The following is a 21,747-nucleotide window of genomic DNA, read 5'->3' on the forward strand; positions in this document are numbered from 1 at the left end:
CGTGAAAATGATCGACATTAACCAATGCTGTATAGACAATGCAGCGGTTCGATAGTCCAAAAATTCTGGAAAAATCTTGTAAATCTCATCTTTACATTGTTTCATGCTCAACTATTTTAAATGCACGGACCACTAAATGGACTATTGTTCAACCAAAGTCATTGTTAAAGGTGCAAGACTTTAGTCATTCGATAGTTGACTTCCAATAGTATTGCTCAATTGTGTTATTACGAAAAACTACAGTTTAAAAGTTAAAATTTCTCGTTTCATTCAAATGATTCCGTTTTTGTCTTCTATTGCTTTCATTCAATATAGTGTATGACTGATCTTTTATTTTAGTTTACCAATGCACTAACTATGCTTCCATTAATAAAAATCTAAGCATACATTTTAAATTTGGTTCCGTTGGTTGAGTGTTCGTCCTAAAAATCTGAGCCTTATCGCTTAAATAGGCACATTATTTCCCACGCCCTTGATGCTGCCCGAGTCTGTGATTGTGAAGACGAAAATAAGATCAGTTTTTGGGGTGTCTAATGTTTGGATAAATTCAACTTGTTCAATGTTTTTGTTTGATCATGTTTGCCATATCCGATCAAATCATCAAAGTTCTGTTTTGACCACACACAATCAACTGCTGTGTTTTTTCCGGCGTCAAAATTATCGGAATATATAGCGCCTTCAAAGATTTTATAGAAGTGATTGGCAGAAAAAAGTGTTGATTGACCTTCGGAGTAATATTACAGCATGCAGGATAATCGCGTCTACTGGATTTTTCGTGAGTACATAAAAGCATCAGAACACCAAAGCTATGAGCTGTTTCGGGTATTTGATGTCGACCTCCAAAACTATACCATTTCTTAAATATTCTCAACTATTTGGCCAGTTTCAGCGACCTTCCAGCACAAAGAAATGAACTATTAAGCCATTTTGTGTAATGTTTTTTGCGTCGATTTCTGTTACACCTGGCGTTTTGACAGCACTGTCTATGGCTGTAACCAAGTTCTGTTATATTTCATCTTCTTGATCCCCCAAAATAATACATCATTTCGAAAAGCAAATTTTACTTTGTGAAAGTTATTGGTTATGCGAATATGCGTGTTGCTCTGATTCGCTGGTTGGTGGTGATCAATGTAAAATGGTTAGAGTTAAGCGTGATTCCGTACAACGGGAGGGTTTTACATCATTTCCGAGCTTCAGTCGTAAGTGCCACTTTTAAAATATTCTTCGTTTTTCATTGAAGAACGACACACTCCTGGTATGTTGCATAGCATTCACATATACTATTGCGCACGCGTAGTATATAGACATTCTGTTCTTGGGGCTTAGCTACATCGTTTAGTTCCGGTTTCTCATAAACTAAAAGTTAGAGAAAAACGATAGTTGCGCGAAGAAACTTGCCTTGAGGAGATGTTTTGTTGGAAATATCATTTGTAAAAATCCCAAGATCTGGTGTGAGGTTACATGAGTGCAAGTGGAGTCGAAAACTGTCTTACTATTGTCGATGATACAGAGCTACTCGTGTGAATATGATCGATATTAACCAATACCGTATGAAAAATGGTAGAGAATATAAACAATACCCGAACAAACTTGTAGCAAACATGTTGACTGTGTTTCATGTCAATCATTTTTTAATACCCAGTTTAATACAGGACTTCGTTCACTCGATAATTGACTTGGGATACGAATGTATGCATTAAGAATAATAGACCTACTTTCTTAATGGATTGAATGCAGCAAAGTTTATTGCAAACATTTTCACTGCAACATAACTTTGTTAATGGTTTGTTAGCCAACCATTCCGGAGTTGGTCAGAACTTTAGCCATGACCGAATAAAATATGGTTTTTGACATGTGCTTCAGTTCTGCCATGGAAAACACGATCAATTGTTTTTAGCTTAATTCTCGGAATATATTGTGTTTTTAAGTATGACCTTCGGATTCGGAGATTGAACAGAGCATGTGCGCTGCTTCGGGCAGATGACCTTGATCGACACTTCCCCTTTACTATATCTTCTTAATTTTTCCGTTTTTATGAACTATTCGCCAGTTCAAGCGACCTTCCGGTCCAGAAAAAGGTCCAGAAAAGGAACGGTTTGACGTGAAAGACGAAAAGACACGCCTAAAACATTCTGTTTTTTAAAGTTATTTTCTTTTTTTCACGTTGCAAAAAGAACGGTAGTTTTCGAATTGTTGCAAACGTCTTTTCCCTATGAGTTATCGCGCAGTAGACGACATTTCGGGGCTTATTCTCTAGTAACTGATCTACAGTACAACTTAAATTCTTAATCTTCCTTTTGTTTTGTTTTGTATGCGGTTTTATACACATATTAATTTTGTGTTTTCTGTTTTTTTTGTTTAGGCTGTTTCTGTCTCAAACTCGCCGTATAATGTATTTACTTACTTACTTATGTGGCGCCACAACCGCTGAGCGGTACTTGGCCTAGCGAAGCTCGGCCTAAGGAACATGACGACACCCTGTCAGATTTGGACAGGGTCCATGGCGAGTCTCGGAGGCGTATGTGAGCACTGGTACTATGTATGCCACGTATAGTCCCAGCCTCGACTGTCTAGACTCTAGACAGGTATCATGAGTGGAAGAGTTTTCTCAGACTGTACCGCGAATATAACCGCGCGAATTTCATCTTCAATGTTGTTGTTGGTGCTGACCTTTGACCCAAGATAGATGAAATTTTGGACGACTTTAAAAGTGCGTTCACCTATGTGTACGTCAACCCCGCGTAGGTTTTCGGCAATTGCTGGCAGGGCCGCTGATGGTGCCACTATCATCTTGGTTTTTCCCTCGTTAATCTGCAGTTCGAGGTTATTCGCCGCTTGCTCGATCCTTTGGTATGCTGCAATATTATCAGCGTATGCCAGGATCTGGATTGACTTATAGAAGATGGTCACCGAAGTTTTCACCTCCGAGTCTCGGATGGCCCTCTCTAACGGTAAGTTGAAGAGTATGCAGGCATGAATGAATGTAGAATGCATTTAGCTTACCATGTATTTAGGAAGAGCGCCCATCCCAGGATCATCCCCGTGCTGCGTAAATTTATTTTGTTCATCTCCCAAATCTTCAAAATTATCAAAATATAAAATTTTATTTTGTGAAACATTTTGGTTCTACAAAAAAACTTGCTTGATCCTCTGGTGTGCTGGTGTTTATGGTGAATAACGTGAAGGAGGTGGAGCTGGTGGATAAAGCGTAAGTGTTTCCATGCAACACCAACTTTACCCGTAAGCGCCAGGTCCTTTGTTTTTCCTTGAAAATGTGCAACATACTCAAAACATTCCATGTACCATCACACACGGTACTGATAACAATCTGTTCTGGTCGGTAAGCTACATCTTTTCGCTGCGGTTGCTCTGAAACTAAAAGCCATCTATAGTTGTTTTCTGGACCATCCGAGATACCTTGAAGAGATCTTTCATTTGAAATGTAGTCTGCAAAAATCGTCCAAAGGGTTAAAAAATGACAAAAAATTGATTGAAATTGTACCCATAATCTTGCAACTTTTGAACCGATTGACTGATTTTCGCAAACAACATTTCAAATGAAAGGGCACTTCAATACAAACAACTTTGTGCAAGAAACCATCTTTCTATAACTTTTAGTTTATGCGAAACCGCAACGAAAAGTTATAGCCTTTAGCATTGAGAAGAAAGCCAGGTGGGCCAGTGTGTGTCTACCGTGCATGCGATCACGATGGCACTTGCTACCACAGATGCACAATTGGGCAACTGGTGGATAACCGCCAAAAAGAAATGAAATGCGTATTTTGCTTGCTTTGAATACAGTTCGTTGAACGTACGTGATGCAATTATGTGTAACATTTTAGACCGATTCGTTTGTTTTGTAGTCTAGTTTAAAACAACAAATTTATTTTCAAACGAATACCAAGTTTTAGTTCGGACTTTTATCCCAATACGGTTCCACAGTGTTTGTACCTGAGTGGAGTTTCCAACGTTTCTGTTCGCACTCCCGTTCGGCTCGCGCGGTGTCTCGCTCGCGTACGCCCGTTCAGGCGGCGGAAAAAACAACAGTGCGAGAGCGGAAGCAGTGTTCGTGCACCGTTTTTGCACCATAGCCTCGTTGTTTGCTTGTGCCCGATGTGTGAAGCACGGGTTGCGCGCCTCCGAGTTTTTATTCTCTTGTGCACCGTTCGCATGACGCACTCCCCATCTCGGTTGCGCGGGCGCGATGCCGTATGCGCCGTTCGCTTGCTTTCGCTTCGCTCGTTTGGTGCACGTTTGCTCTCACAATGACGCGAAAAGCGTTACACTCCCCATCTCGGTTGTGCGGGCGCGATGCGCTATCTTGCATCCTACCTGCGATTAACGATTATTTATATTAGACTAGCTAAGGCCCGGTAGAACCTACCGGTTGAACCGGTGAATTCTGAATTTCCTGCAACTTCCAAGAGTAATTTTTTGTGGCCAGGCTACATGGGTTCATGTATAGCCAAAAATCTGCTTTGCTATTGGTGGTAAGCTAAAGAAAATGTTAGTAAAGTAAAAATTTCGAAAACCCTTTCTCGATAGGTTCGATCCAACCGATCGTTGTTTTAATCTGTGGATGGTTAAACTGTCGACGATACACAGCCTAACGTGAAAATGATCGACATTAACCAATGCTGTATAGACAATGCAGCGGTTCGATAGTCCAAAAATTCTGGAAAAATCTTGTAAATCTCATCTTTACATTGTTTCATGCTCAACTATTTTAAATGCACGGACCACTAAATGGACTATTGTTCAACCAAAGTCATTGTTAAAGGTGCAAGACTTTAGTCATTCGATAGTTGACTTCCAATAGTATTGCTCAATTGTGTTATTACGAAAAACTACAGTTTAAAAGTTAAAATTTCTCGTTTCATTCAAATGATTCCGTTTTTGTCTTCTATTGCTTTCATTCAATATAGTGTATGACTGATCTTTTATTTTAGTTTACCAATGCACTAACTATGCTTTCATTAATAAAAATCTAAGCATACATTTTAAATTTGGTTCCGTTGGTTGAGTGTTCGTCCTAAAAATCTGAGCCTTATCGCTTAAATAGGCACATTATTTCCCACGCCCTTGATGCTGCCCGAGTCTGTGATTGTGAAGACGAAAATAAGATCAGTTTTTGGGGTGTCTAATGTTTGGATAAATTCAACTTGTTCAATGTTTTTGTTTGATCATGTTTGCCATATCCGATCAAATCATCAAAGTTCTGTTTTGACCACACACAATCAACTGCTGTGTTTTTTCCGGCGTCAAAATTATCGGAATATATAGCGCCTTCAAAGATTTTATAGAAGTGATTGGCAGAAAAAAGTGTTGATTGACCTTCGGAGTAATATTACAGCATGCAGGATAATCGCGTCTACTGGATTTTTCGTGAGTACATAAAAGCATCAGAACACCAAAGCTATGAGCTGTTTCGGGTATTTGATGTCGACCTCCAAAACTATACCATTTCTTAAATATTCTCAACTATTTGGCCAGTTTCAGCGACCTTCCAGCACAAAGAAATGAACTATTAAGCCATTTTGTGTAATGTTTTTTGCGTCGATTTCTGTTACACCTGGCGTTTTGACAGCACTGTCTATGGCTGTAACCAAGTTCTGTTATATTTCATCTTCTTGATCCCCCAAAATAATACATCATTTCGAAAAGCAAATTTTACTTTGTGAAAGTTATTGGTTATGCGAATATGCGTGTTGCTCTGATTCGCTGGTTGGTGGTGATCAATGTAAAATGGTTAGAGTTAAGCGTGATTCCGTACAACGGGAGGGTTTTACATCATTTCCGAGCTTCAGTCGTAAGTGCCACTTTTAAAATATTCTTCGTTTTTCATTGAAGAACGACACACTCCTGGTATGTTGCATAGCATTCACATATACTATTGCGCACGCGTAGTATATAGACATTCTGTTCTTGGGGCTTAGCTACATCGTTTAGTTCCGGTTTCTCATAAACTAAAAGTTAGAGAAAAACGATAGTTGCGCGAAGAAACTTGCCTTGAGGAGATGTTTTGTTGGAAATATCATTTGTAAAAATCCCAAGATCTGGTGTGAGGTTACATGAGTGCAAGTGGAGTCGAAAACTGTCTTACTATTGTCGATGATACAGAGCTACTCGTGTGAATATGATCGATATTAACCAATACCGTATGAAAAATGGTAGAGAATATAAACAATACCCGAACAAACTTGTAGCAAACATGTTGACTGTGTTTCATGTCAATCATTTTTTAATACCCAGTTTAATACAGGACTTCGTTCACTCGATAATTGACTTGGGATACGAATGTATGCATTAAGAGTAATAGACCTACTTTCTTAATGGATTGAATGCAGCAAAGTTTATTGCAAACATTTTCACTGCAACATAACTTTGTTAATGGTTTGTTAGCCAACCATTCCGGAGTTGGTCAGAACTTTAGCCATGACCGAATAAAATATGGTTTTTGACATGTGCTTCAGTTCTGCCATGGAAAACACGATCAATTGTTTTTAGCTTAATTCTCGGAATATATTGTGTTTTTAAGTATGACCTTCGGATTCGGAGATTGAACAGAGCATGTGCGCTGCTTCGGGCAGATGACCTTGATCGACACTTCCCCTTTACTATATCTTCTTAATTTTTCCGTTTTTATGAACTATTCGCCAGTTCAAGCGACCTTCCGGTCCAGAAAAAGGTCCAGAAAAGGAACGGTTTGACGTGAAAGACGAAAAGACACGCCTAAAACATTCTGTTTTTTAAAGTTATTTTCTTTTTTTCACGTTGCAAAAAGAACGGTAGTTTTCGAATTGTTGCAAACGTCTTTTCCCTATGAGTTATCGCGCAGTAGACGACATTTCGGGGCTTATTCTCTAGTAACTGATCTACAGTACAACTTAAATTCTTAATCTTCCTTTTGTTTTGTTTTGTATGCGGTTTTATACACATATTAATTTTGTGTTTTCTGTTTTTTTTGTTTAGGCTGTTTCTGTCTCAAACTCGCCGTATAATGTATTTACTTACTTACTTATGTGGCGCCACAACCGCTGAGCGGTACTTGGCCTAGCGAAGCTCGGCCTAAGGAACATGACGACACCCTGTCAGATTTGGACAGGGTCCATGGCGAGTCTCGGAGGCGTATGTGAGCACTGGTACTATGTATGCCACGTATAGTCCCAGCCTCGACTGTCTAGACTCTAGACAGGTATCATGAGTGGAAGAGTTTTCTCAGACTGTACCGCGAATATAACCGCGCGAATTTCATCTTCAATGTTGTTGTTGGTGCTGACCTTTGACCCAAGATAGATGAAATTTTGGACGACTTTAAAAGTGCGTTCACCTATGTGTACGTCAACCCCGCGTAGGTTTTCGGCAATTGCTGGCAGGGCCGCTGATGGTGCCACTATCATCTTGGTTTTTCCCTCGTTAATCTGCAGTTCGAGGTTATTCGCCGCTTGCTCGATCCTTTGGTATGCTGCAATATTATCAGCGTATGCCAGGATCTGGATTGACTTATAGAAGATGGTCACCGAAGTTTTCACCTCCGAGTCTCGGATGGCCCTCTCTAACGGTAAGTTGAAGAGTATGCAGGCATGAATGAATGTAGAATGCATTTAGCTTACCATGTATTTAGGAAGAGCGCCCATCCCAGGATCATCCCCGTGCTGCGTAAATTTATTTTGTTCATCTCCCAAATCTTCAAAATTATCAAAATATAAAATTTTATTTTGTGAAACATTTTGGTTCTACAAAAAAACTTGCTTGATCCTCTGGTGTGCTGGTGTTTATGGTGAATAACGTGAAGGAGGTGGAGCTGGTGGATAAAGCGTAAGTGTTTCCATGCAACACCAACTTTACCCGTAAGCGCCAGGTCCTTTGTTTTTCCTTGAAAATGTGCAACATACTCAAAACATTCCATGTACCATCACACACGGTACTGATAACAATCTGTTCTGGTCGGTAAGCTACATCTTTTCGCTGCGGTTGCTCTGAAACTAAAAGCCATCTATAGTTGTTTTCTGGACCATCCGAGATACCTTGAAGAGATCTTTCATTTGAAATGTAGTCTGCAAAAATCGTCCAAAGGGTTAAAAAATGACAAAAAATTGATTGAAATTGTACCCATAATCTTGCAACTTTTGAACCGATTGACTGATTTTCGCAAACAACATTTCAAATGAAAGGGCACTTCAATACAAACAACTTTGTGCAAGAAACCATCTTTCTATAACTTTTAGTTTATGCGAAACCGCAACGAAAAGTTATAGCCTTTAGCATTGAGAAGAAAGCCAGGTGGGCCAGTGTGTGTCTACCGTGCATGCGATCACGATGGCACTTGCTACCACAGATGCACAATTGGGCAACTGGTGGATAACCGCCAAAAAGAAATGAAATGCGTATTTTGCTTGCTTTGAATACAGTTCGTTGAACGTACGTGATGCAATTATGTGTAACATTTTAGACCGATTCGTTTGTTTTGTAGTCTAGTTTAAAACAACAAATTTATTTTCAAACGAATACCAAGTTTTAGTTCGGACTTTTATCCCAATACGGTTCCACAGTGTTTGTACCTGAGTGGAGTTTCCAACGTTTCTGTTCGCACTCCCGTTCGGCTCGCGCGGTGTCTCGCTCGCGTACGCCCGTTCAGGCGGCGGAAAAAAAAACAGTGCGAGAGCGGAAGCAGTGTTCGTGCACCGTTTTTGCACCATAGCCTCGTTGTTTGCTTGTGCCCGATGTGTGAAGCACGGGTTGCGCGCCTCCGAGTTTTTATTCTCTTGTGCACCGTTCGCATGACGCACTCCCCATCTCGGTTGCGCGGGCGCGATGCCGTATGCGCCGTTCGCTTGCTTTCGCTTCGCTCGTTTGGTGCACGTTTGCTCTCACAATGACGCGAAAAGCGTTACACTCCCCATCTCGGTTGTGCGGGCGCGATGCGCTATCTTGCATCCTACCTGCGATTAACGATTATTTATATTAGACTAGCTAAGGCCCGGTAGAACCTACCGGTTGTACGTGAATTCTGAAATTCCTGCAATTTCCAAGAGTAATGTTTGTGGATTGTTTTCAGATCATATGTTTTTGTGCCAGTGTGGCTTCTTGGCATTATTATAATTGTTTGTTAAATAAGTCAAGCGGTTTGGCCAGGATTTGCTTACTTCAAACAGCCAGGTTAAATGGGTTCATGTACATATAGTCAAAAATCGGTTTTACAATTGACGGATATTAGTTTAAATAGTTTAAATGTCGTTAACCCTTTCTCGGTAGTTTCGAACCAACCGATCGTTGTTTTGATATGTGCATGGTTAAACTGTCGACGATACACAGCCTCTAACGTGAAAATGCTCGACATTAACCAATACTGTATAGAAAATACAGTTGTTGGATAGTCCTAAAATTCTGGACAAATCTTGTAAATCTCATCTTTACTTTATTTCATGCTCATCTTTTTTAAGTGGATGGACCACTAAATGGACTATTTTTTTATATGATCGTTCTCGAAGGCGACCTCTCTGACCCTTTGTTCCTATCCCGCATGTGCACCAATAAGGTAGGGCTAGGATGGGAGGGTGTCGGAAGGACAATAATTTCTTTTTACGGACGTTGTGGCACGCGACGATCATCTGAAGGGGGAAAGCGAATGTCGCCGAGAGGCTTCTAGACATCTTTTGGTTCAACAGACCAAAGTTATCCTGCTAACTAAATGGACTATTTTTCAACCGAAGTCATTGTTGAAGGTCCAAGACTTTAGTCATTCGATAGTTAACTTCGAATACTACTGTTCGATTACGTTAGTACGAAAAACTGTACTTTAAAAGATAAAATTTCCTGTTTCATTCACATGCTTCAGTGTTTGTCTTCTATTACTTTCATTCAATATTGTGTATGACTGATCTTTTGCTATAGTTGACCAATGTTTTAACTATGTTTCCGTTCATAGAAATCGACTAATAAACACGCCGTGGAGGATGATCTAAGCAAACATTCTAAATTTTGTTCCGTTGGTTGAGGGTTCGTCTTCAAAATCTGAACTTGAATGAATGTCCTTGGTGCTGCCCAGGTGTTTTTGTTATTCAATGTTTTTGTTTGATCATGTTAGCCATATCCAATGAAATCATTGATGTTTTAAGTTCATTTTTTGACCACACACAATCAACCGCTGTTCCATTTTTTTCCGGCGTCAAAATTATCGGAATATAATGCGCCTTCAAAGATTGTATAGAAGTGATTGACAGAAAAAAAGGGTTGATTGTCCTTCAGAGTAATATTACAGCATGCAGGATAATCGCCTTTACTGGATTTTTCGTGAGTACATAAGAGTATCAGAACACCAAAGCTATGAGCTGTTTCGGTGATTTTATGTCGACCTCCAAAACAATACCATTTCTTAAATATTCTCAATTATTTTGCCAGGTTCCAGCAACCTTCCAGCACAAAGAAATGAACTATTAAGCTATTTTGTGTAATAGTTTTTGCGTCGACTTCTGTTACACCTGACGTTTTCACAGCACTGTCTATGGTTGTAACCAAGCTATCCATTGCTGCTTATGCTTTTTACTATGAATTGTCCAAGAACGCACAGCACCCATTATTAGTTACCAAATCTGTAACTATTTTGAATAGCAGAGTTACGTTATATTCCATCATCTTGATCCCCCAAAATAATAAATCATTTCGAAAGCTAATTTTACTTTGCGAAAGTTTTTGGATATGTGAAATACGCTGATTCGCTGGTTGGTGGTGATCAATGTCAATCAATGATCTGGAAGGGTTTTGCATCATTTCCGAGCTTCACTCGTAACGTCCTGAAGAACGGCACACTCCTGGTATGTTGCATAGCATTCAGAAATACTATTGCACACGCGTCTGTTTCTGGGGTGTTAGCTACATCGTTTAGTTCCGGGTTCTCATAAACTAAAAGTTAGAGAAATACGTTACTTGCACGAAGTAGCTTGTCTTGAAGAGATGTTTCGTTTGAAAAGGCATTTGTAAAAATCGCAAGATCAGGTGTGAGGTTACATGAGGGCAAGTGGAGTCGAAAACTGTCTCACTATTGTCGATGATGCAGAGCTATTGGTGTGAATATGATCGATTTTAACCAATACCGTATGAAAAATGCAGGTGGTCGAGACTAAAAACAATACCTGAACATACTTGTAGCAAACATGTTGACTGTGTTTCATGTCAATAATTTGTCTATACCCAGATTAATACAGGGATACTAATGTATGCATTAAGAGTAACAGACCTACTTTCTTAATGGATTGAAGCAAAGTTTATTGCAAACATTTTCACTGCAACATAACTTTGTTAATGGTTTGTTAACCAACCTTTCCGGAGATGGTCAGAACTTTAGCCATGACCGAGTTAAATATGGTTGTTGACATGTGCTTCAGTTCTTCCATAGAAAACACGATCAGTTGTTTTTAGCTTAATTCTTGGAATATATTGTGCTTTTAAGTATGACCTTCGGATTCGGAGATGGAATCCCCTTTACTGTATCTTATTATTTTGTCCGTTTTTATGAACAATTTGGACAGTTCAAGTAACCTTCCAGTTCAAAAAAAAAGGAACGATTAAGCCTTCGCGTTCAACCTTTCTATTGATGTTTTTGATGCAGAACAATGAATAGGCCGTATTAGCAGATTGAAAGTTGGTAAGATTCATGGTATTTTAATGTTATCGGTGAACGGTACATCATTGGTTTCAATTTTTGTCTTTAAAAGCACAATGAAATCAAACTCGTTTTGTTTACATATTAATATTTTTTTGCAGCATTTTGCAACATGCTGCGGTGATAAAACAGAACGATTTTTAAAATGTCAAATTTTTGTGGTGTTTCGTACGTACATTATCAGTTACAATTTAAACAAAACTAAACTCAATGCAATAGAAAGCATTTTGTTAACATGTTAACCTTTTCAGAAACGTATGTAATATACTGCGGCGATTAAATAGAATAATTTTTAGGAACGTTGCCTACAAAATAACAAAGCAAAAATAACACACAGGGGAACACATAAGGAATAGAAAGAGTTCTTCACTGCTTTCATGAAGAAAAGCATATTATTTTCCTTAGCCCTAATACTGCGCAAGTGAATTGACATGAAAGACGAAAAGACATGCCCAAATATTTTCGGTTTTAGAAAGTAATTTTCACACCCAGTAGGCGGTTTAACGTTACTTTTCGAATTGTTTCAAACGTCGTTTCAAGTTATCCCGCAGTAGATAGTTCGGGGTTATGTTTTGGCCATTTTTTGTGTCAGAGGTTGTATAGAAACTTCTTATTCTTGCTTTTGTTTTGTTTTGTATGCGATTTTGTTTAATAGGTTTTGTATTTTGATTTTTTTGGTTATGCTGTTTCTGTCTCAAACAGGCCGAAGAATGTATTTAGCTTAACATGAATTTATGAATAAAGCACTGCACAGTAATCATCCCCATGGCGCGTAAATTTATTTTGTTCAACTCCCAAATTCTTGAAAATTATCGTGAATCTTAATTTATTTTGTGAAACATTTTGGTTCTCCTGGCGAGCTGGTGTTTATGGTGAATATCGTAAGTGTTTCGATGCAACACCAACTTTACCCGTAAGCGCCATATCCTTTGTTTTTCATTGAAAATGCACAACATACTCGAAACAATCTCATATACCAACACAAACGGTACTGAAACGTTCTGTTCTGGTCGGTAAGCTACATCTTTTCGCTGCGGTTTCTCTTAAACTAAAAACGGTAGAAAGATGTTTTTGCACAATCCGAGTTGTCTTGAAGCGATCTTTCGTTTGTAAAAATTGTCCAAAGGGTTAAAAAGTAGACAAAAATATTGAGTATCTCGTAATTTTGCAACTTTTGAACCGATTGACAGATTTTAGCAAACAACATTTCAAATAAAAGCGATCTTCTTTACATACAACTTTGTAGAAGAAACCATCTTTCTATAACTTTTAGTTTATGCGAAACCGCAACGAAAAGTTGGAGCCAAACGCGTTAAGCAGGTGTATAAGTGCCTGGGTGCGCATGGCCGGGTGCCCAAGCGGGTCTACAGCTGACACGCATGCGCATGGCAGAACGGCTACACTATGGGGCAACTGTTGGAAAACTGCAGAAAAGAAATTGAATGTGTATTTTATTTGTTTTGAATACTGCTCGGTGATCGTAGGGGATACAAATTTTAGACCCATTTCTTTGTTTTGTCTTGTAGTATAAAACAACATATTTATTTTCAAATGAATACAAACTTTTAGTTCAAACTTTTATCCCGACGTGCAGTTCCACTGTGTTTGCACATTTGGCGGTTTCCACCGTTTCTGTTCATCCGCCCGTTCAGAGAGCGAATGTCTCAAAGCAGAGCGAAACGATTCGCTGTGAGAGCGGAGGCAGTGCTCGTGCACCACTGCAGCGTTGTTTGCTTACAACCGATGAGTGTGATCAGAGTGGAGTTCGGGTTGCGCGCCTCTGACTGTGACTCTCGGCGTGCGCCGTTCGCTTGCTTTCGCTTCGCTCGTTTGGTGCACGTTTGCTCTCACAATGACGCGAAAAGCGTTACACTCCCCATCTCGGTTGTGCGGGCGCGATGCGCTATCTTGCATCCTACCTGCGATTAACGATTATTTATATTAGATGATATTATCTTCCTTTTAATGTTACGCATGTATCAATTACCGCTCCAAAAGTAATAATAACAATCAAATCGAATTATCGAACATCACCAAAGGTTTATTCAAACCGTTAAGGGGTAACCCTTTATACACTTTTGCATACACCTTGATAAATTTCGAATTCAAATTTAACAATGCCGAATATCGGATCTCGAAAGTAAATCTCGAACGTTCGGATCTCGGAATAGCTCTGTACATTTGAGAAGAGTAGAAATAAGTAGTAAAACAAAAACTCTGATGTTTCGTGGAGAATATTGCTCGTTTTGTTCGCGTTTGTGTTTCGTCAAATTCATACCACCCAATTCAATTTTTTTATGAATTTGTATCCACACTGAATTATTCAGACGAGGTCATAAATTCAAAAGTTGCTGTCCAAAAGGAATTAAACGGATTCCAAAACATCAACAACATAAGATTTACAGAGAATCCGATAAGTTGCTGGCAAAAAACGGGCAAAAATTTCTCAAAATTGTTTGGGGATTTGTTATAAAACTCCATTTTAATTGATATTCTTCCCAACGTTTTTTCCTGTGCTGAAATGAAAACAAAATGCCCGGTTGACAGAAATTTAAATTTTTGCTGCTACCGTGTTGGCCGACGGAAAGCTCCTGCGTAAGCTCAGCGGAGCTTGCGTAGGAAGCTTTATTAGGATAAGATAAATATAGGTCGCTAGGATAAGGTTGATATAGATTATAATGATAAGGAAGGATAGAATAGGATAGATAGGGATTAGGGCCGCGCCAATAAGATAGAGTAGGATAGATAGGGACTAGGGCAATGCGCAACACAAAGAAGCTAGCTAGGACAGGTAGGAAGACAGGTAGGGCAATTAGGATAGGATGCGCGCGTGGCCACGCCCACGCACGCATTAGTATGTAAGTTCGGCTTAAGTTTACTTCCGTAAGATAGTATTTCCCTCCGTGTGTAATATTTTCTTCCGCACACAGGCTCTGCTGTTTCCGTATTCCGTAGCTACAAGAGTAGCTGTATTTAGTAGGGAAAATTGTGTAAGTAGGGTAGATTTAAGTAGCGCTGGCGGAGCATATCCTTGTTCAATATGCTCCGCATTCTATTCAATAAAACTAGAATTCTTAGCTACAATCGACTGGTGTCCCAACTTAGTCTCACCCCTTTGCTTCCTCGTCGGAGTTGCGACTCCGGGCTTGGAGAAAACCGTGCAGGATCATCGCCTGGCGTTTTCATTGGTGGCTCCAGAGAGGAACTTGGGAAGGACACCGGTTCGAAAAGTAGCTAAGTGGCCGGGAGGCGCATTAGTGCACGGCCAAGGGTGTCATACATTCGTTGAGCCAAGCCGCCAGGAGGCGCTTGTCTCGGCCAGGAGGTCCAACCGCTCGACGGTCCAGTCGCCAGGAGGCACTCATCCCGGCCAGGAGGCACTCGTCCCGGCCAGAAGGCCCTGCATCGGCCAGGAGGCCCTGCACCGGCCAGCCGCTCGACGGGCTAAGGCGCCTGGAGGCGCTCGTCCCGGCCAGGAGGCCCTGCACCGGCCAGCCGTTCGACGGGCCAAATCGCCAGGAGGCATTCGTCCCGGCCAGGAGGCCCTGCATCAGCCAGGAGGCCCTGCACCAGCCAGCCGCTCGACGGGCCAAGCCCCCAGGAGGCGCTCGTCCCGGCCAGGAGGCCCTGCACCGGCCAGCCGCTCGACGGGCCAAGCCGCCAGGAGGCGCTCGTCCCGGCCAGGAGGCCCAATCGCCGTCGAGCAACAGGAGGCAGAGCAGTGAAAAGTGTAGTGTGAGTTGTGTGTGTGCGGCGTCAACGTATGTGTGTGTTGAGGAAGTAAGTGAAGCGCAAAGGTGAAAGGTGGTGGACAGCAGCCGGAGGGAGCAGTGTGAGTGTGTGTGTGAATGCGGCGTCAACGTATGTATGTGTTGAGTTAGTGAAGTGAAGCGCAAAGGTGAAAGGTTGTGGACAGAAGCCGGAGGGAGCAGGACAACTGCGGGAGCAGCTCACCGCAACCAAAGCGCAGTGAATAAGGAGTGAGTGAGTGAGAATTCGACCAGCCGGTCGACGGGCCAAGCCGCCAGGAGGCGCTCATCTAAGCCAGGAGTCTCAACCGTGTGGAAGAATAAGCGGAAGCGGACGGTAGTCGGACAAGAGGCAGCAACCAGAGGAGGAATAAGGACCAAAGAGTGAGTGGGAAATAGTGGATAGAAGCGGAAGTGGAAATTGTGAACACCAGTGAGAAGGAAGCTAGGACAGCAGCCGCCAGCACAAGCAGCTCATCACACACCACCGGCGGTAGTCCGTCGCACCAAGGAAGCAGCTCGTCAAACACCACCGGCGGTAGTCGGTCGGACCAGGCAAGCAGCTCATCAAACACCACCGGCGGTAATCGGTTGGACCAGGCAAGCAGCTCTACAAATACCACCGGCGGTACTCGATCGGTCGGTCACCAGCAGTCTACAAACAGCATCATCGGGCAGCAGCAGCCATCGGTAGCAGCATCATCGGGGAGCAGCATCATCGGGCAGCAGCAGTCATCGGTAGCAGCATCATCGGGCAGCAGAGCCACCACGCAGTGAGTAAAATATGGCAACAAAACGAAATACGAAAGAACAACAAGGGGATACGACCGAAATGTACGTCATGATTTGCGAGATGCGGAAGGAAATGCAGGAGAGAGACAAGAGAGAACAAGTAGAAAGGGAAGAAAGACCTAGAGAGAAACGTCAGGCGGAAGAAAGGCCTCGTGAGGAGTTTGGTAGAGGGTTTAAAGGAGAACGCCATGGGCCCTCCAAGACGTTCCCTAGAGGAACTGCCAACCTTTGATGGCGATTTTAAAATGTGGACTCGGTTTAAGTCCATATTTGATAAGACCACCAAGGAGGGAAAATTTACAGACCTTGAAAACCTCATGCGCCTCGAAAAAAGCCTCAAAGGCGAGGCGGCAGCCAGTGTCAGTGGGATGATGCTGGACGAGAAAAATGATAAGAACATCATGAAACGATTAGGGGAAGAGTTTGGGAGCGCCGAAATTATTTATTCGGCCTGTTTAAACAAACTAATGAAAGTCCGGAACCCCACCATGGTTGAGCCGAAGTCGTTCATTCTCTTCATGAACGCTTTGAACGACATGGTCATTAATATGACCATGCTCGGTCAGGAGCAGTATTTGAACGACCAACGGCTCCTTAAGGACCTGGTAAATAAGCTGCCAGAAGATCAAAAATACGCATGGATAGAACAAAGGCTTAATGAAGGCAACGAAAGGTTTCGTACCCTGAAGGTCCTGGCTGAATGGCTCCGACCAAAGGAACGGTTGGCGTTGCGGCTCCTTGCCGAAAGCTCGGGCGAACCATCACGGTCGTCGGTAACAGTAACCTCCCCGGAGCAGTCACGATCATGGATTAAATGTTTGGTATGTTCGATTATTTCGATACGTCAACTCAACCCTGAGATATAAACCCAAAGGCCAGGTGTCAAATTTAGCCCGCACACCCTGTATTATATAGATCGGTGGTCAGCCGTTCGTGATACCTCTCTAAAAAGTCTTTAAGTAATATAAAAAAAAAAGATTAAAAAAATAATGCACCCATGGAAAAATACAAAAATACGTTGTTTTTGCAACGCCACCTGGCGGAATTGTCCAGAAACACCATAATTTCGTGTTATATAGTAGTACATATTACACGATATTACAATGAAAAAATTGCTAATCATTTGAATACGATTTTAATCCCGGCAATTTGCTCTTTTCGCCCCATAGTGGCTGGGTCGAAGATCAGCTGCAGGAGTTGGAAATCAAGCAAGAGCAGCAGCGGCAGGCTGAAATGGCGGAATTCCGCCGCCGGCATCTGTCAAAACAGCAGGTCGAACATGCTAACGCGCGGACTGCATACGACCCGAGTTGCCCAGGAGACCTCGGTGGCACCAGCGCTACCGCGCCAACAGAACAACCCGGCACCAAGGAACATTGCAATTCCTGACGGAGCTGCAAAGAAGAAGCGAAAGTCGCGCCCACGAAAGCCTCCAGCGGACGCGATTAAACTTACCGCACTCCCAGAGACGAGTTATAAGAAGGTACCTAGCAATCCGAAAGGACCGGGACTTGGACGAGGCCATTCAACGCCCCCGTTGGTCAGCGCACAATGTGCTGATGTGAACCACAGACAGTAACGCGGTCCTTGAAAAAGTGTCAAAGGCGGTGGGCAAGACTGCCAAGGCACAGCTACAGGCGGAGATGGCGACCGTCTAACTTAAAGGCGTGGACATGCTCGTCACTGAGGCTCCCCTGCCGTCGTCCACCTGAGGACAAGTGGTGATGGGATCCAAGTAGCTCGGATGCGAATCCCGCGGCGTTCCGCTAATGGCAATGAGCGAAAAAACCATGCGGATCGGATACACCAGGGTCCGCATACAGGTGCTCGCACCGCTTAGTATCTGGCAGACTGTGCTTGAAATGCAAGGAGCAGGGTCATCATGCAGCCTCCCAAATGGGTCCAGACCGTACCAACCGGTGCTTTAGGAGTGGTAGCAAGGACCACATCGCCAGGGACCGTGCAGCGCAGGACCTGCTGCAGACCGCCAGGGAGGAGAGGGTGGATGTTGTCCTGGCCTGTGAGATCTACCGACCCCCGGGTGGCAACGGAAACTGGACGGTAGACTGCTCCGCCAAGGCTGCGGTCGTGGCAACGGGCACATCCCCCATTCAACGCGTGTGGAGCAAAGTTGCAGGGATGGTGGCGGCGCGGATCGGCGACATCTGCTTCATCAGCTGCTATGCCTCCCCTAGCTGGAGCCCATCCGATTTTGGAGAATACCTCGAACACCTTGAGACCGAAGCACAGGCACATCAACATGTGGTAATCGCTGGAGACTTTAATGCCAGACACACGGCTTGGGGAAGCGCCCGGGACAAGGCCAAGGGGAAGGTACTTCTCGAGTCCATGCAACATCTGGGAATGGCGACGCTGAATCGCGGCAATACGCCCACCTTTACAGGGAATGGGGTCGCTGGCGGCAGTGTCATCGATGTGACTTTCGCATTCCCAGGAATTGCACGCCTGGATACATGGCGCATCCTCCGAACAGCTAGTGATCACCGGTATGTGAGCTTCACGGTGGGCTGGCCGCAGAATGGAAGCTTCACGGTGGGCTGGAAATGTACGGAGAGGCTCTGCGGCACAGCAGAGCTCGCGGACTCACCTGAGAACCTGGTTGCTTGCCTCGCGCGAGCCAGCGACGAGACGTTGGAGCGGAATCGCTCGACAACCTTACAGGTAAAGTCCTACGCATTCTGGTGGTCCCCGGAGCTCGATAGGTTGCGCAGAGAATGTCAGGTGGCCAGCGAGCACGCTCTCTCCACCGTGGGTCCTGGTGAGAGACGGACAGCGGCAGAACTCCACGTGGCCTTAAGAGCGCGCCTGTCTCGGGCCATCAAGGCGAGCCTCCCGAAAGGGAACGCGCAGAGCTGGAGCGCATCGTTGACGATCTTTTCGCCCAACACGATCTCTCCGCGTGGCCGACCCCACTGGCCTCTCAAGGTGACACTCCTCCAGTGCGCGCCGTCACAAAAGAGTAGCTTCTGATGATCGCACGCAGCTTGGCCCCCCGGAAAGCGCCCGGCCTCGATGGGATCTGCAACGGGGCGCTGAAGGTAGCCATAGGCCAGTACCCCGAGGCCTTCAAGCAAGTGTATCAGTCCTGTTTTGACAGCGGCGTGTTCCCGTCACCGTGGAAGGAGCAGCGGCTGGCACTACTGGCAAAGCCTGGCAAGCCCCAAGGAGAGTCCTCGTCGTTCCGAAAGCTCAACGAGCATCTAGAGGCCCCAAACAACCCTCGCCTCCACCCGGCGCAGTACGGATTCCGTCGGGGTCGAACGACGACACAGGCGATCATAAGAGTCGTAGGCGAATGCCGCAGAGTACTGTCGCTGGACACCATGGAGCCGGGCACGAGTCGCCATGTTCACCACTGCTTCATGGTGGCGGCGCTCGACGTTCGGAACGCCTTGAACACAGCGAGTTGGCGTCAGATTGCTGCAGCAGCCCAGGACATGGAGGTCCCACTCGGCCTGCAGAGGATGCTTGCTAGTTGGATGTGCGATCGTCAACTCGTATTCGACACCAGAGAGGGACCAGCGTCGAGGCGCCTGAGTGCGGGTGCCCCACCCTGTGGAATACCATGTATAACGATGTTCTCTCCATCGAGCTCCCGGACGGAGTGGAACTGGTTGCATATACTGGTCCGGAGGCGGCCTCAAGGCGCGCGTCGAGCGAAGTCACGGTGGTGAATGAGAGGATGGTGGCACGTCAACTCAGCATCGCGCCGCTGAAGACGGAGGCGGTTCTTGTCTCGAAGTGGGCCGGTGGCAACTCAGTCTCCGTTTATCTGTACTCCAAGATATCGGATCTCCTTTCTCGCAGTCACTACTTGCCCGTTGATGGAAGTTATCATGGTTTCCACATCTTAGGGGTGTTGCAAAGAAGGCACAACGAGTCGGTAATGTAGTTTCCAGACTGATGAGGAGCCCTAGCGGCCCCAAAGGAGCGAAGAAGCGGGCTGTTTGCATCAGTTGTCAGAGTCGTGTTGACAGGTGCAGAGTAGTTTTGTGTGGGCTCCAGAAAATTGTGTAATTATCGCATGAAAAGAAAGGATATTGTCCGATCTGATCATCGATAATTGTGTCCAAAGTAATTAAGTGTCTGTGAAAGAGTTTAATGTTTTGTGAATGTCGACGGCCGCGCCGGATAAAGGGTTTTAGTGAAACCGTGTTTTGGCGGGCAGTCGACGGCGTCACCGGTCTTTTGTGTTACAAAGGTAAGCACGGTGTCGGTGTCTGTTTTGTGTGTATGTGCGCGGGCGTCCCTTGGGTTTGAGGCTTTGGCCCGGAAATTTTGATACGGTCATGGAACAGCAAAACTGTGCGAAATGTTCCAAGACCGTAGCTGAAAATGAGGACTCTGTTTTTTGTAGGGGAGTGTGTGACGGTATTTTTCATCGTCGCTGCACCTCCTTGAAAAAAAGTGAATTTAGATTGTTGAAAGACAATCAAAATTTGTGTTTTCGATGTGACGCTTGCGTTGCAAAAAAACCGCCGGGAAAGAATGCGGACGAGACCTCGGGTGGTGGTGTTTGTACCATCGAGCGTTTGAACGAAATGCTAAAATCGTTCGAGCAAAAAATTGAGCAGAGATTAGCAAAGGATTTGCAATCCTTTAGAGAAGAGATAGAGCGAGACAACAGGTTACACGCATCATCGCACGGTAACAGTGTTGACAAGCGTCGGCTCAGTGAGCCAGATTTGCAGGTGACAATTGTTGACAATCCGAGCGTGGTCGTGCATCCAAAGTTTGTTAAGAATGAGGTCTCAGTCTCGACTTTGTTAGAAAAACCTTTAGTAAATGAAACCACTAATTTAGTGACTAGGTCTAATTTGGTCAAAAAAACATTGACAAATGGTAGTAACAGCTCTGTTTCGACCATAGTAAAAAAATTTGACGCAGGTAATTTTGCTAAAGCATTACCAGCACCAGCACCCGCTAGTAGTCAGTCGGACCAACATCAGCAGAGAAGATTAGTGATCATTCCGAAAGCTAATCAATCTTGCGCTGTGACAAGGACCGACATACGAACTAAGCTTGATCCGAGGCGCCATCAGCTTTCGGACTTTCGCAACGGTGGAGAGGGCCAAATTTCGGTACAAGTTCCTCTTGGTGAGAACTTGAATGCCGTGAAAGATAGATTAGGCTTAGCTCTTGGTGAGGCATACACGATTTCACTGCCTCTCGCAAGGATGAAATTAGTTGGTATGACCGAAGACTATTCTGAAACGGAATTGGTTGACTACCTCAAAACTCAAAATGAGGGAATTCCGTGGTCTCATGTCAAGGTAATAAAGAAATACGAAAACAATTTGCTTAAATTTGAAAAGTTTAATGCTATTATGGACATTGATGAGGACTCAGCTCGGTGTCTTGAGGGACGGAACCTGGTTAAGGTTGGATTCGATTCGTGCCGTATACATCGAGCAGTCAGGATTTTGCGTTGCTTCAAGTGTGCAAAGTTTGGACATATAACCAATGACTGTAAAAATGAGTTGGCCTGTTCAAAATGCGGTGACAAACATAAACCAGCAACTT

This window comes from Anopheles coustani, chromosome 2, assembly GCF_943734705.1.
Source record: "Anopheles coustani chromosome 2, idAnoCousDA_361_x.2, whole genome shotgun sequence".
NCBI classification, from domain to species: Eukaryota; Metazoa; Arthropoda; class Insecta; order Diptera; family Culicidae; genus Anopheles; species Anopheles coustani.